Source organism: Bos indicus, chromosome 2 (assembly GCF_029378745.1).
Source record: "Bos indicus isolate NIAB-ARS_2022 breed Sahiwal x Tharparkar chromosome 2, NIAB-ARS_B.indTharparkar_mat_pri_1.0, whole genome shotgun sequence".
In the NCBI taxonomy this organism is placed as follows: domain Eukaryota; kingdom Metazoa; phylum Chordata; class Mammalia; order Artiodactyla; family Bovidae; genus Bos; species Bos indicus.
This window is the reverse complement of record NC_091761.1, coordinates 119,865,615-119,882,359: the sequence shown is the minus strand read 5'-3', so window position 1 is coordinate 119,882,359 and position 16,745 is coordinate 119,865,615. Positions and strand designations below refer to the sequence as shown.

General features: G+C 48.1%; 1 protein-coding gene and 1 pseudogene across 6 annotated transcripts in view; both read right to left on the bottom strand.

Moving 5' to 3' along the window:
* The window catches only part of DIS3L2 (DIS3 like 3'-5' exoribonuclease 2), a 361,340-nt gene that overhangs the window by 68,764 nt on the left and 275,831 nt on the right, over positions 1–16,745 (bottom strand). The gene's annotated exons all lie outside the window — the stretch shown is intronic.
* LOC139186515 (ubiquitin-like FUBI-ribosomal protein eS30 fusion protein) lies at positions 1,510–8,320 on the bottom strand (annotated as a pseudogene).

The window sequence follows — 16,745 nt, the reverse complement described above, 5'->3', positions numbered from 1 at the left end:
GGAGGCCTGCCCCAAGTCACGTAATTGCAGCCCTGGGACTTGAGCCCAGGAGCCCTGACTCTCAGCTCAGTCCTTTCCTGTGAGATGACAGAGGCTCAGATCACCTCTGATGGAGGCTGAATCCCGGGCCCTCTTCTTGGTGTAGGTTCTTCTGCTAGGCCACTTGCAGCTTTCTGATGTGGACTGCCTTCCGAGAGCAGGCAACTTCTGAGCTGAGACCTGGCCTCTTCCCAGGTGCGAGGCTGACGTCCCACTCAGGTGAATTCAACTACACACTTCTCGAGATGACTACAGATTTACTAAAGTAGCAAAAACGGAACAGAGAGGCCCCACCCAGCTTCCACCAAAGGTGACATCTTCTACGATCCTAACACAGTATCAAACCCAGGCAACACACTGGCATGACATGCGTGTCTAGTTCTATGTCACTTAGTCACGTGTAGATTCGTGTAACTCTCACTGCAGCCTGGATATAGAACTCTTCCTTCACCACTGAGGTCTTCCTTAGACGACCTCCCTGTCCCCCACCATCCCTAAACTCCTGGCAACCACAACTCTGTCCTCCAGTTCTATCATTCCTTCATTTTAAGAATGTTTATAAATGAGGTCACATGGTATTTTAAGATAACCTTTCCAAGTTATCCTATTAGTAGGACTTGATCTATCGTTTAGGTTCACGTGCTGCGTGTGTGTGCTAAGTCGCTTCAGCCGTGTCAGATTCTTTGCAACCCCATGGACTACAGCCTGCCAGGCTCCTCGGTCCATGGGATGCTCTAGGCAAGAATACTGGAGTGGGTTGCCATGCCCTCCTCCAGGGGATCTTCCTGACTCAGGGATCGAACCTGAATCTTTTACATCTCTTGCACCAGCAGATGGGTTCTTTACCACTAGCACCACCTGGGAAGCCCTTAATCCATTGTTTAGGTTCATAAAAGAATATAAAACAAGAGATGACGATAAAAATTAAGCAGAATAAGAAATGTTTCTATCACGGTTCTGCCGTTTCTAGCTATGTGACTTTTGACAAGTTAACCAAAAATCTCAGTTTCCTCATCTGTAAAAATGGGTATAAGGTTTAAGGATTAAATGAGGTAACATCTGAAAGCACTTGGCAAATGGCAGGTGCTCAATAAATTCTAGCTGTTTGTTATTATTAATAACAAGTCAAGGAAGCCTCTGTGCTTCTTTATAGAAAGTCAGGCTCTTAACGGTCACAGACGATTAAGGAAATGACCAGCCAGCCCTTAAATGACCCCAGGTTATTCTTCTCATTGCTTCTCAAGACTCCAGTGTGGAAGCTACCCAGGAACGCTTAAAAGGCGCTTCCAGCAGGCATCTTCATGAGCAAACCCTCCTGAGAACAAGCACCCGCTCCCCAGGCCAGAGTCACCAGGGGGCCTAGAATTCCCAAAGTGGGAAAGATGGCCAAGAGCTCTCTGTTTAGCACAGAATGCCTCCCAAGGACAGCCAGGGTTTGTGCAGAGCCCCCCCACCCCACCCCACCCCGCCAGCAGCACAGGGAGCACAGAGGAGAGGACAGTGCCAAAGAGAGGCAGGGGTCAGACGTGTGATTGAATTAGGTGCTGCATGGATACCCCACAAAGCTCAGCATCACTCAAAGGATGGATGTGTGAAGGGTCACAATGGCCCACACTACCCACAAGGTCACCTTTACCATGACTAGCTATGGAAATCTGAAAAAAAAAAAAAGCTCCCCAAAATCTCATATGCAAAGACTCCATTATTCAGTCGAGAGAGCACTTGACTTCGAGGCTTTGAGTAGCTGGGAACCCAGCACAAATGGCTGGCCATATCTTAAGCAACATGCCCAGGGTTCATTGAAAACGGACAAAAACGGGTATTCAGGATCCTTCATGATTTATTGAAAGTGGCATTGTCTGGGCCTCCGCAGGGCACCAGCAGGGGTGGGGTTGAGGGCGCTCCTCCTGACGGCGGGGTCACCCCATGCGTCTCCTGTTCCCTTGGACTTTTCAACTCCCCTGGACCGCTTTCACTCACTCACTCCTTCTCCTTTGAAGTTAAAGAATACTGCCTCATCTATCACTGACATGTTGGGTTTCAAAAGGACTGAGAGTGAATTCACTTTTTTCAAAAAAACAAAAAACAGATGAGAAGAGCTGGGCTGGGAAGAGAGAAGGTAAGGGGTTGGTGGCAGTGGCGGTGGGAGGCTGAGTCCAGAGGATGGCTGCCCTCCCCCGGCTCCGTGCCTTGGGGAAGCCCTGTCCAGCGCCCTGGCTCGTGGTCAGGGACAGAGGCTTCTGCGCTGTGCCACGTGTCGCTCCTCAACGCTCTGTGCGTCCGCACCACCTCACTAGCTTTATAGCATGTTCCCTGTCCTGCTCACTGCACTTGGGCAGGCATGTGTATTTCTAATGCTTCCAGGAACAGGCATAGTTCCCCTGGGGCGGGGTGGTGGAGACGTACCAGGCTTCTGAGGCCAGCTGCCACGCGGGTGTCTTTTAACGGGATGGCCACGGTGTACCTCAAGCTCAGAGGGTCCTCAGTCCTACTCTTGGTCCCTCGATGGTGGGGGGACTCTCCCGGGTGGTGCCACATCCAGGCCGCTGCCCAGAGATCCAGGAACATCCATCCAGGTGCCCCTCCCTTTCTTGGGTTCTGATTCCACTTCCTCAGGGTCTTCCTCACCTGTGGCTTCCCTGTGGCTTCCCGTTGGCTGTATGACTGCAGGTTATGGGGTCTCCCTCAGATGACCACTGCAGCCATCCAACTGGCCCTTTCTAATTCATTCTCCACAGAGCTTCCAGAGAGATCTTTCTGAATTCTCCACAGAGCTTCCAGAGAGATCTTTCTGAAAAGAAAGTCCTGTTCTATCATGCCCATATGAGAAATACTTCAGTGGTACCAAGTTGAATTCAAGAAGGAACTCGTATACCAGGGTAGAACAAACAAGATCCTGTGAGACTGACCCTGGTTACACTTCCAATGGGCTTCCCTTGTGACTCAGCTGGTAAAGAATTCGCCTGCAATGCGGAAGACCTGGGTTTAATCTCTGTGTTGGGAAGATACCCTGGAGACAGGAAAGGCTACCCACTCCAGTATTCTGGCCTGGAGAATTCCATGGACTATATAGTCCATGGGGTCGCAAAGAGTTGGACACGACTGAGTGATTTTCGCTTTCACTTTTCACACTTCCAATGGGGCTTCCCAGGTGGCGCTAGTGGTAAAGAACCTGCCTGCCAATGCAGGAGATATGAGAGACAGGTTCGATTAATGGGTCTGGAAGATCCCCTGGAGAAGGGTATAGCAACCCACTCCAGTATTCTTGCCTGGAGAATCCAGTGGACAGAGGAGCCTGGTAGGCTATAGTCAATAGGGTTGCAAAGAGTTGGACACGACTGAAGTGACTTAGCATGCACACACACTTCTAATAGCATTTCCCACTGTCTCTGTGAGTGCTTCCTACGACCCAGCTGGGCCAATGGCCTGCACCTGCCAGAACACTCCAACCCCCGCACTGCTCTGCCTGGAAGACCCTTGGAGAAGCCATGGCCAGCCTACTCTTATGTGTTCTCCTTTACTGGGACAGGAATCTTCTCCTGGTTCCCATCAACTTTACTGGCTGGCACATGCTCTGGACTACTGTTTCTTACCTGCCCTGCAGTGACTGACACTAAACTGACAATCAGTGTTGTTTTCTGAATTCTTTTGCTGCAGTGTATTTTCCCATGGATGAAAGATGGCAGGCCTCTACTCAGCTTGGCTGAAGTCATTCATCTCACAGATTTCTGTCAAATGTTAGCTGCACATCCTTCCTTCCCAGGCAAGCAGTCCTTGGCCTCTCACTCACATCAGGCTTTCTTCCCACCACATTACACCCCAGCTGTTCTGAGGAAAGCCCGACTTCAATGGCAGTCATAACCAGCGAGCTGCCTTGTTGACGATAATTTTTAAAAGCCTCTCTCTCTCGGTTATGAGATTAAAGCATGATCGAGTGAGTCACTGACATGGGTGTTTGCATGTAATCGACAAAGTCCTGTGCTTGGCACCATTCACCGTCCGGACTCTGGGCAGCAGTCAGAGGATTTATCCAGAAAGTTTGGAGGTTTTTCTCTTAGCACCCTAACTCTCCTTTATAAGATGCAACCTTCACTATTATGCCCAGTCTTAAGCCAGAGAAAACTCCTATCTGCTTAACAGCCACTCCTGGGCAGTTTCTGAGGCCCACAACTCCTTTCCAGATGGATCCTGAAGGGCACCATACCTGGGTAGGCTGCCAGGACTGAATCCATCCCAAATCTGCCCAGGGGTGTCTGTCTCTTTAATGGAAATGTTTTCTAAAAGAAAACTTCTGGGGCTAGGAAATAAGTGAGGAACCTAAATGTAAATCTTAAAACTATAAAACTTCAACATAGGAATAAATCTTTGTGACCTGGGGTCAGTCAAAGATTTCCTAGCTGTGACACCAAAACACAATCCATTAAAAATTCAGTAAGTTAGACTTTATCAAAATTTAAGACTTTTGCTCTTCAAAAGAGTCTAAAACGATTAAGCGAGAAGGAATAAAGAAACAAGAGAATGAGAAGACAAGACAAAGTCAGGGAGAAAAGATCTCGCAAATCTGATGGAGGATTTATAGCCATAATATAAAAAGAACTCATAAAACTCAGTAATAAGAAACCAAACAATTCAGTTAAGTGGGCAAAAGATACAAAGAGACACATCACCAAAAAAAGAAAATATGCACATGAAAAAGCTCAAGGTCTTTAGTCACTAGGGAAATGCAAATTAAAACCACAATGAAATACCACTACACACCTATTAGCAGGGCTAAAACATACAAACAAACAAAAACCTGGATAATATCAAGTGCTGATAAGCAGGTAAAGAAACTGGAACTATCATACTTTGCTGGTGAGTGGTACAGCCACTCTGGAAAACAGTTTGGCAATTTTTTTTTGCTTGGGTTAAGTGGCTTTATTACAGAAAGCCAAGATTACAGAGGACTTAGGAGTTAGCATTAGGGCCCTTCTTCTTGCCAAAGGTAGGCACAACACTGACAAAGCACAGGTTGTACTGCACACGCCTCTTGGGCCGGCCTGTCGTCGTCTTCTTTTTCCCTTGCTTGGCCACCTTGGGAGTCTGACCTCTCACTTTCCCAGCATGGGCCAGGGAACCATGGACTTCACCTCCAAGCATGCAATCAGCTACTTCCAGGGTGCTCAGAGCCTCCACCCCACACTGGCCCCCAGAGTAGCCTCATCCTCTAGGGGCATGCATGCCAGGAGCAGGACTTGATCTTCTGGAGTGACGCCCTCCGACAAGGCTACAGGAGCCTTGATCTGGGCGACCATCTCCTGGCTGGTCACCTCGAGAGTGTATAGCTCCTAGGCGTGGACTAAGAGCTGTGTGTTGGCGACTAGATCATGGACACCACCGCCGCTACCGCAAAGATGGAGTTGAGAAAGGGCACGCACATCCTCTCTGCCTGCTGCGTGCCACGTCACTGGCAATTTTTTATAAAGTTACACACACACTGACCACATGACCCAGCAAGTCCCCCTTTCAAGGTATTCATCCAAGTGAAAACTTAACCATCACACAAAAACCTATAGGCAAATGTTTATGGCAGCATTATTTATAATGGCCCCAAACCGGAAACAACCCAAATATCCTTCAACTGATAAATGGACAAACTGTGGAACATCTATACCATGGAATACTACTCTGCAATTAAAAGGAATGAACACTGATACACACAAAACACAGGGGAGAACCTCAAGGGTGTGATGCCAAGTCAAAGAAGCTCGACTTAAAAGCTACCCACATTCTGATTCTACTTACGTGACATTCTGGAAAAGGTAAAAGTACAGGGAGAGAAAACAGAGGAGTGGTTGCCAGGGTAGGGGAGGGGGCTGACTACAAAGGGGTGTGTGTGAATTTTCTGGGCTGAGGAAACTGTTCTGTGTCTTGGTTGTGGTGTGTGTAGCTTGTTGTTCAGTTGCTAAATCGTGTCTGACTCTTTGCAACTCCATGAACTGCAGCACCCCAGGCTTCCCTGTCCTGCACTATCTCCCTGAGCTTGCTCAAACTCATGTCCATCGAGTCAGTGATGCCATCCAACCATCTCATCCTCTGTCACCCCCTTCTCCTCTTGCCTTCAATCTTTCCCAGCATCAGGGTCTTTTCCAATGAGCCAGTTATTCGAATCAGGTGGCCAAAGTATTGGAGCTTCAGCATTAGTCCTTCCAATGAATATTCAGGGTTGATTTCCTTCAGGATGGACTGGTTTGACCTTTCTGTTGTCCAAGAGACCCTCAAGAGCTTCTCCAGCACCACAGTTCAAAAGCATCCTTCTTTATGGTCCAACTCTCACACCCATACATGACTACTGGAAAAACCATAGATTTGACTATACAGACCTTTGTTGGCAAAGTGATGTCTCTGCTTTTCAATACACTATCTAGGTTTGTCACAGCTTTTCTTCCAAGGAGTGTCTTTTAATTTCATGGCTGCAGTCACTGTCCACAATGATTTTGCTTGCAGAACCATATACTAAAAAGAGTAAATTTTACTGTATATAAATTATTACCTTACTTGGGGAAAAAAGAGTAATTCTGGCTAAAATTGTGGCTTTTGTGTCTAGGGTTTAGGAGAGTAGTGATAGCAGAAGGAAGCTTCTTCGTTTCATAGAAAGACTCAAGAGCGGATTGAACCCACAAGCGGTTAACACAAAGGCAAGCCAAAATGATAATAAAATACCATTTCCAAGCTACCATATTAACAAAGGTTAAATAAAACCCACAAACTCTCAATTTGGTGAGAGGCAGGGACAATCTGCTATTGTTTCCTGCCGGGGAAAGATCTAAATTAGTTTAACCTCTCTGGAAAATCATCCTATGGCTTGTGTCAAAAGCTCTAAAAAAAACGTGCACGCTGCAAGATACCTAGAAACATGTTATTAGTAGGTGACGGCTATTTGGGGCTTACTTGTTTTTTGCTTTTGTTTTGGCGCTTACTTGCTAATTTAAAATTTTCATAGCGCAAATGTGTTACTTTTATAATACAATCATAAAAGTTAATAAAAAGATAAAGTATCACAGAAAAATAGCTACTCCCCTTTAATCTGGTCATTCTAAGCATATATTCCCAAGGAAATAATCCAAAACAACTGTGATTAACAATGCATAAGAATATTAATTGGAGTGTTATTTATAATAACACTAACAGTAACAGCATTAGGAAGGGTTATGTAAACGATGGTATGTCTGTACCAAGGGAACGTTTGAGTGATGGGAGGTGGGGGGTGACGTGTGACTTTCCTTCCTTCCTCGCTCACAAATCTTGCCAGCTCTCCCTGTGATTCCAGCATCAGTACTGGCTCTTGAGTGCTTCAGGATACCCCCAGTCTCACCTCCTACTGCAGTGTTCCCTTCACACACCCAACCTAACCGGACCACTCACACCAAGCAGTGGGAGCCCAGCCTTCCTCGCCCCTGCACCTTTGCTTCATGTCCTTTCTTAGCATCCCGGCACACGGCTAACATCCATTTGCTGTTATGTGTCAGGGACCATTCTAAGTGTTTTATGACCACAAGTTATTTAATCTAACAACATCCTCGTAGCATAGCTATTACACGTGGGGTGGGGTTTGGGGAGGTGGGGTGTCACATCTCCAGGAAGCAATTAAGTCATTTCTAATTTACTTTCAGCATTTCTAGCATTTTCTTATAGCAAACTGCTAGTTTTTATTTTGTACAGGAGAAAACTCTTAAAAAACAGAATGACCTTGTTTTAAAGTGGTCCCTTCAAATCACAGCTAAAGTCCTCAGGCAAAATACCACGGCAGCCACTTCCACACTCAGCCCGAACCAACCTGCCCTGTGCGCCTGCTTGTTCTGTCTGTGTCCCTGTTCCCTCCGTGAAACATTAAGCTACTCTGAGAGCTGGGGCCACATTCTAATCTCTTGGTCCCAGTATCCAGCACAGTACTCTCCAACTGGTAGACATGTTTTAATATGAGAAATTAAAAACAGAAGTCAAAAGGGATGGTCTAAAGTTATAAAATACTTTTAAAGCTCTTAAGTTGTCTTTGGTTAAAGACGTCTGTCGTGTGCCATTTAAAACAGGAACAGGAGCAGTTACAGAACGCAGCAACTGGGTTACAATAATGCCATTCTTGAAAAACGTGGGAATTTCCTGAGGAATAACAAACAGGATTATATTTTCAAGTTCTAGACTGTAAAACGGGCACCGTGTCCTGGAGCACCATTGACCACGGGTACATTGACCACAGGGGCACTTCGAGTGCTAGGAACACCTTACGGCCTGCCTCTTCCATACCAACGCCGCAGATTTATGGCGAGCGAGAAGTGTCAGCGAGGTATCTGCCTTCTGCGGCGAGGGAGGGGAAGGGAATAAAGAGACAAGACGACAGGGTGACATGAATGAAGACCTAGGGTGCACTGCATCAGGCACCGAGAGGGGAGATGAGGAAGGAGGTCAAGAGACATGGATGGAGGAGGAAGCGGCCTCTCTGAAGTGGGCTTCTGGAGGAAGTGGGGTGCAGGGGAGCTGGGGGAAGTGAGTAGAGGCCTGGGCTATGCAAAGGCAGGGAAGGATGAGTGAGTAAGGGAGACAGCTGGGTGGGAAACGGGGAATTGACTGCTGAGGGCCTCCAAAGCCAGGGGATGTGTGGATCTGATGGAACTCTCCAGCAGCTCTCAAAGGCTGGTCTAAGATCTACAACACGAGAGGAAGGTTTTCCATGAAGCTCAGCCAGGTCAATGGAAGAGACTGCCCTGAGCTGTGAAATGAAGTCTTCCTTTGTACTGGTGCTAAACTGTTTCATTTATAAAATCGTGGAGGTGGTAGACAGCTGCTGGCTTTTAAAGAAAACGCTCTCGTTTGGCAAATTGTAACCCCCAAATCCTATTTCTCATCCCAGAATATTAACGAAAATCTCACTACCCGTGAAATCTGCTGGAGGAGACAGCAGGTTCTTGAGTGACAGGTGAACGCGGCATTGGGGGAGCGGGGTCTGGCAGAGGGGTTCAGCACAGATGGCTGACCGAACAGCAGCAGCGGAGCCCCCAGCTCACAGAACCACGGAAATCGAAATCAACTGGGCCTGCCCCAAGAAGCAGTCATGGTTGAAATCTAAGGATCAGCTGCAAGGGCTCCCTTTCCCCAGTGCAGGTTTTACTAACGTCAAAGGATTCCATGCCTCTTACGGAGCTGTTTGGCTCATGTTCGAGTGACGTGGGATTTGACATGGGGGCAGAAGGAGGACGTGCAGAGTGTCCTGTGAATAGAAGGGGAGAGTCCAAGAGCTTCCTCATTGTGAGCACAATTACCCAAAAGCCAGGGTCCTGGGAGAGCCAAATCCGTTCTGTCTGTCAAGGCCACTAACCTGCAAGGCTCGCGTCTCAGAGAGAATCGGCCACCGCCCTGCTCGACCCCCAGAAGTTTCTCATGTATCATTTGGTTGGGGTGAGAGCCCACTATCTCACTTCACTGCCCCCTGGAGATGCTATGGACTTAGGTGTGAATCATCTGGGCACACTCTCAATCCCAGCTGTGATGTGAGTTCTCTTCTCAGAAAGCCCAGCAGCAACTAACACAACCCCTGTCTTGTGGAAATCATTTCCATTAAAAGCGAAACCAGGCTCTGATCAGAATTCATAGAGGAAGTGTTAGGCTGGGGATCCCACCGTGGGGTAAGAATCATTTCCATCTCACCAGGGAGATGGGGGATGACAGCTGGTATTAGCTCAACCCAGGAAGGACGCTTTTCGAGAGGCAGGTGCAGGTGGGAGGGATTGGGTGCCTGGCCCACCTTTCTAGGCTGGCAAATCACGTTGCGGACAAGCCTGAGCATCTCCATCTCCAGACTGGCACGCTGGGGGCCTCTGTGCCTTCCCCTGAGAGCCACTCTGCCAGGCTCCCTGAGGGCACAGAGGGCTGAGGATGCAGAGGTGCACACAGAAGTGCTCAGGAAGCCTTAGAAGCATTGCCAGCCCCCTGGGGAGCTAAAGCTTCCTGGCTCCTCACACCTGTCCAGGCAGCTCCTCCATGAGAAAGGCCTCATTACACCCTGTCCTAAACCCTGTATGCCCTGGCAAGTAGTCAAACACCCAAGCCTTTTATTCAAAACAGGAGGAAGCCTCTCTGATTCATAACGTGTGTTTGCTTCTCTTACATAAGCACACCTCTCTTCCAGAGCTAGTCCCTCTCCCAGATCATAACTACCATTGTTTTTTTTCAAAAAGACCAGTGTGTATAGAGATGCTTAGAGACCTTGAAACACCCTTAAAAACAAGCACTGGGCAGCGGCTAGAGACATAAAGATGAACAGATGCTGTCCTTAGCCCGAGGGAACTCATAGTTTCAGAGAAGGAGACAGGGAAGCGAATGGAAAATGTGAAAACGTGAAAGCAATGTGAAAACATGATCCAGACAGGTGCTGGGTGTAAATAAGATGCTCTGGGAGCCCTAAGCGGGAGGGCAGGAGGGGCTGGCCAAGGCAAGCTTCTCTGCAGCAGGATTTGGAGTTTCAGTTTTCAGCTGCCTGAAAACTTAAGACAGGTCTATAGGGGTGGACGGAGAAGGCAATGGCAACCTACTCCAGTACTCATGCCTGGAAAATCCCATGGACGGATGAGCCTGGTAGGCTGCAATCCATGGAGTCGCTAGGAGTCGGACATGACTGAGCGACTTCACTTTCACTTTTCACCTTCATGCACTGGAGAAGGAAATGGCAACCCACTCCAGTGTTCTTGCCTGGAGAATCCCAGGGATGGGGGAGCCTGGTGGGCTGCCGTCTCTGGGGTCACACAGAGTCGGACATGACTAAAATGACTTAGCAGCAGCAGCATAGGGGTGAAGGTCCTCCCTTCTGTAAGAGATGAGCCGGGATAACAGGCAAGCAGAAAGAGCCAGAGGGCAAGCTGAAAAGCTTCTAGAGGTTGAGTGGGAGCCATGTTTACTTTCTGAAGTTATATAAACACCAGTCTTCAGCCTTCTGCTGAGGATGCGTCCTAGCTATTCTGACCAAGAGCTGAAGCATCAGCTACTTACCGGTGCTCAATGGAGGGTGCCGAGCCGCAAAGGCCATCCCAGCACTCGGTGCCCAGCTCCCTGTCTGAAGAGCATACACCCCTCCTCCCTCGAGTCGCCCCATCAGAGTTTCCTTTTACAGCATTAACTTCTGAGCTGTTCCAAATGCCTAAAGTGGCTCAGGCTGCCTTTCTCTAATCCAAACTTCACCAGTAATAGTTGGGCGATTTTGATCTCAATCTGACTTGTGTGTCTATTTCTCAGTGGGTCCAGAACTCAGATGGGAGAGGAGTGTGATGGAACACATCCCTTGAATCTCGATGGAGTGGGCATTGGCTGGCCCTCAGCTCTTCTTCACCAAGCATGCCTTTCACTCTGATCATCTTGTGATTCTGGACTGCCCTTCCCAAGCAGCCTGCTTTCACTAACTCCATCTACCTAAGAACCATGAGGCTGGATATTCCTTTAGCCCTGTGTCAGCTTACTATGCCTTGCTTTTATCTTACTGAAGTTTCTCATAAGCACATAGAAAGTGAAAGTCGCTTAGTCGTATCCAACTCTTTGTGACCCCATGGATGATACAGTCTATGGAATTCTCTAGGCCAGAATACTGTAGTGGGTAGCCTATCCCCTCTCCAGCAGATCTTCCCAACCCAGGAATTGAACCAGGTTCTCCTGCACTGCAGGCAGATTCTTTACCAACTGAGCTACCAGGGAAGTCAACTTACTACGCCCTTGCTTTTATCTTGCTGAAGATTCTTGTAAGTGCAGAGCTCTTCACAAATTCAGCTCTTCACAAATTCACTAAACACCTCTAGGGTAGAAGAAAGTTTGTCTTCCACAGCCCTCAGGCTCCTTTGTAGGACTAGAAGCGGTAGTTGTAACACAATAGGAGCCCAAGAAACATCTGTCCAGTGAGGGCTAGAAATCATGTCTGAGTCTGTATTTTTAACAACTTCCAGAATACTACTCCCTGCATTCCTTCTAATTTTTGAAAATTATGAGTAAATGACTATGTGACATGCCTAAAGGGAGGGTGAGCACATGAAAGTTTAGGGTTATAATAACAAGCTGCTCAGCAGACCTACTCCAACACTTAATGATATGCGTTAGTTTTTATGTGTATGCTAACAAGACATAAACAGTGATCAGCTCACACAAGTGGGTGTAATTAGTGTTGTTTATATACAACCAGGTCAAGTTTTCAAGTCTCATCCATGCCTTGGGATGCATAAATGTGGACTGTTTTCCCTGATTCCACATGAAATTAAAGTGTGATCGCTAAGTCACTCTCTCCCTCAAAGGAAGGACTGCAACACCCTCTGACTGGGAAGTCCTGTGCCCCATGCCCCCCGAGAGCTGGAGCCCGAGGCTATTCCCTCCCCAACCTCACTCCCGGAGCCTCTCAAGAGAGCACAGACCCTGGGCTGTGGATTTACTTATAAATGAGATGTACACATGGAAATGAAAATCCTGCTTATATGATTATCATGAAGCTGGTAAATGGAAAAAAGAGGGGGAAATCTGACAGGGTGATAAATACTCTTCAAGCCTCCCTGGTTCTAGAACGATCTCCATGGCTTGTCCACATTCAACCAGAACCCTGAACTTCTAGTAGAAGCCTCCTGTGCTGTTTATCACTACCCGAAAGAGAAGGGTAGCGATTCTTATGGTGGCAGAGATGACATGGCTCCCATATGGCTACCTCTAGGTGAGCCCGACCGATCGACCGACCGACCTCCAGACCTCTATGCCCACATGCTTATTCCACATCTCGACCTGTTCTGTCTCCAGGTGGCCCCTCAAACTCAACTCTCCTCTCCAAAGGTACTCAGGTACTTCTCAGCTCTCCTAATCTAAGGTACGTCCTTGTCAGTTGTAGTACTGCATCAATGCACGTGCCCGAACCTGAAGCCTGAGTCCCTGATTCAACTCTCCTCCCTTGGACTTCCCTGGTGGCTCAGTAGTAAAGAATCTGCCTGCCAGTATAGGAGACACAGGTTCAATCCCTGGTCTGGGAAGATTCCACATGCCTCAGAGCAACTAGGCCTGTGCACCACAACTACTGAGCCTGTGCTCTGGAGCCTGGGAACCACACAACTTCTGAGCCCACATGCCCTAGAGCCTGCGCTCTGATAGAAAAGCAGCCCCAGCTCTCATCGCAACTAGAGAAAAGCCTCGATAGCAAAGAAGATGCAGCAGAGCCAAAAAACAAAACAAAACACGTCTCCTCCCTCAGCACCCGCGCCCCTTCCTTCCACATCTAATTAGGACAAGGCTTGCCAATTTGTCAAGGCTTGCCAATCTTCCTTCCTCTCTCGATCTGTAATTTTCTACCTCCCCACATTCTCAATCTCAGGTCTAGCCCTCATCATTCCTCTCCTGAAATATAAGCTTTCTTTTTTATTTCTTCTCTTTCAGTCTACTCTCCATGAGGCAGCCAGTAAGCTCTTCTAGAACACAGTTCCGTTCATGTCCCTTCTGTGTCTGAAATGGTCCCACGGCTCCCATGCCCACTCCTGCAGAATTCGAGCCTGGCCCCTGCCCTCTCCCATAGCTGTCCTCTCTCATCACACTCCACGATCTGGAACAATTGGACGCTGTCCAAAGGTGCCGTCTCGCACCTCTTCCATGCCTGCAATAGCAGTTTGCCTGAAACGCACCCCCCTTGCATCCAGAGCCTGGCTCGCCCCTCAAGCTTTTTAAAGTCTTGTTGTGCACACCATCCCTGCTGGGACGTCATCCTGGATCCCGAGACGGGGCCCGTCCTCTCGCATGCGGTCTCATGCCCCCTGGGACGGCTCTGCACCGTGCCTTTACTGTGTGGTCTGCTGGTTCCTGCACTGCACGGAAAACTTGAGAACGGGGACTGTTCGTTTCCAGCACCCACCACATACCTGCTTTCTGTACTTAGTAAACATTTCCTGAAGACAGGCTGAATAGAGGACCCTGTGACTAAGAAAATACAGACCAAGGCTCCCAACACATCCAGCCGCCTGATCAACAGCTGTCTCTTGTGTGTAAGTGAGGACATAAGGAACAAGACAGGAAGAGCCAGGCAGGATGGTCATGTCTATCCTCCTTGTTGTTGCTCAGCTGCTACGTCGTGTGTGACTCTTCACGATCCCATTGGCTGCAGGTTCCCCTAGCCTCCACTATCTCCCGCAGTTGGCTTTTATTCACTTCCATTGAGTCAGGATGCTTCTAACCATCTCATCCTCTGCTGCCTCCTTCTCCTTCTCTCTTCAATCTTTCCCAGCATCAGGGTATTTTCCAATAAGTGGGCTCTTTGCATCGGGTGGCCAAAGTATTAAAGCTTCTGCATCAGTTTTTCCAGTGAATACTCAGGGCTGATTTCCTTTAGGGCTGACTGGTTTGATCTCCTTGTTGTCCAAGGGACTCTCAAGATTCTTCTCCAACACCACAGTTCAAAAGCATCAATTCTATGGCACTCAGCTTTCTTTATGGTCCAACTCTCACACCCGTACATCACTACTGGAAAAACTATAGCTTTGACTAGATGGACTTTTGTTGGCAATGTGATGTCTCTGCTTTTTAATATATTGTCTAGGTTTGTCAGGAGAAGGCAATGGCACCCCACTCCAGTATTCTTGCCTGGAAAATCCCATGGACGGAGGAGCCTGGTAGGCTGCAGTCCGTGGGGTCACTAGGAGTCGGACAGGACTGAGTGACTTCACTTTCACTTTTCACTTTCCTGAATTGGAGAAATAAATGGCAACCCACTCCAGTGTTCTTGCCTGGAGAATGTCAGGGACGGTGGAGCCTGATGGGCTGCCATCTATGGGGTCGCACAGGGTCGGACACGACTGAAGCGACTTAGCAGCAGCAGCAGCAGGTTTGTCATAGATTTCCTTCCAAGGGGCAAGCGTCTTTGAATTTTCCATCCTCCTTGCTGCTGCTGCTAAGTCGCTTCAGTCGTGTCTGACCCTGTGCGACCCCATAGACGGCAGCCCACCAGGCTCCCCATCCCCAGGATTCTCCAGGCAAGAACACTGGAATGGGTTGCCATTTCCTTCTCCTTTTCTGGAACGTATTATCACACTGTACAAAAATTAAACAGCAGAAAGCTGGAATGCTCATTTCTTAAGAACAACCATATTACAGAGAAGGAACAGAAACATGCTTAACGGTAGTTTTAAATGCATAATTCAACAAAATACACTGCTGCATACAGCAGCAGGGGTAGGGTTGGGGAAGAAACGCCACTGAGCTTGCTCAGAGTCAAGCTTCACTCTGACAGTTGCCACTTCAGCACACCCTACCAGACGGTGGAGCCAGCGTCTCTGCACATGGGCTCAGGAAGGCGGGGTGGGTGGGATGAGATCTGACTGTGAGAGGCTGCCAAGCTTGCAGAGGTGGGAAATTAAGAACCACTGCTCTTTCCGCTTCAGGCTAATGAAAGCTACCCGACTGAAAACAGGGTAAGGGGACTGGGGCTACACAGATCCGTTCCTTTAGGCCTCCAACTGGACCTGCCAAGCATGGTACTAATCAAAGGAATAATTTGCTTAATTGCATGGAACCATCCCGAGAGGTAACTTAGCACAAGCGCTCTCCAGGACCCAGCCCAGTTTCCCAGTGCAGTGGTGACGTGCTGCTGAAAGCTGACTGAGGAGAGAGCTGGATCTCATTTAGGCAGGGCTCAGCATATTATGGACCAGAGGTCAACTCTGGCCTACCACCTACTTTCTGCATGGCTCATGAGCTAGGAATGGTTTTTACATTTTTAAATGATTCAGAAATAATCAAAGGAAGAATACTATGTTTTGACATGAAAATTATATGAAATCCAAACTTCTTAGTGTCCTTATAGCTGTATTGGAACACAGCTGTGCTCATCTGTTTGTTTGTCCCTGGCTGTTTTCACACCATGGCAGCAGGGCTGAGTAGCTGAGACAGAGACCAGATGGCCCAGTTCAGTTCAGTCGCTCAGTCGTGTCTGACTCTTTGCGACCCCATAAATCACAGCACGCCAAGCCTCCCTGTCTATCACCAACTCCTGGAGTTCACTCAAACTCACATCCATCGAGTCAGTGATGCCATCCAGCCATCTCATCCTCTGTCATCCCCTTCTCCTCCTGCACCCAATCCCTCCCAGCATCAGAGTCTTTTCCAATGAGTCAACTCTTCGCATGAGGTGGCGGAAGTACTGGAGTTTCAGATTTAGCATCATTCCTTCCAAAGAAATCCCAGGGCTGATCTCCTTCAGAATGGACTGGTTGGATCTCCTTGCAGTCCAAGGGACTCCCAAGAGTCTTCTCCAGCACCACAGTTCAAAAGCATCAATTCTTCGGTGCTCAGCCTTCTTCACAGTCCAACTCACATCCATACATGACCACAGGAAAAACCATAGCCTTGACTAGATGGACCTTTGTTGGCAAAGTAATGTCTCTGCTTTTGAATATGCTATCTAGGTTGGTCATAACTTTCCTTCCAAGGAGTAAGTGTCTTTTAATTTCATGGCTGCAGTCACCATCTGCAGTGATTTTGGAGCCCAAAACAATAAAGTCTGACACTGTTTCCCCATCTAGTTGCCATGAAGTGATGGGACCGGATGCCATGATCTTTGTTTTCTGAATGTTGAGCTTTAAGCCAATTTTTTCACTCTCCTCTTTCACTTTCATCAAGAGGCTTTTTAGTTCCTCTTCACTTTCTGCCATAAGGGTGGTGTCATCTGCATATCTGAG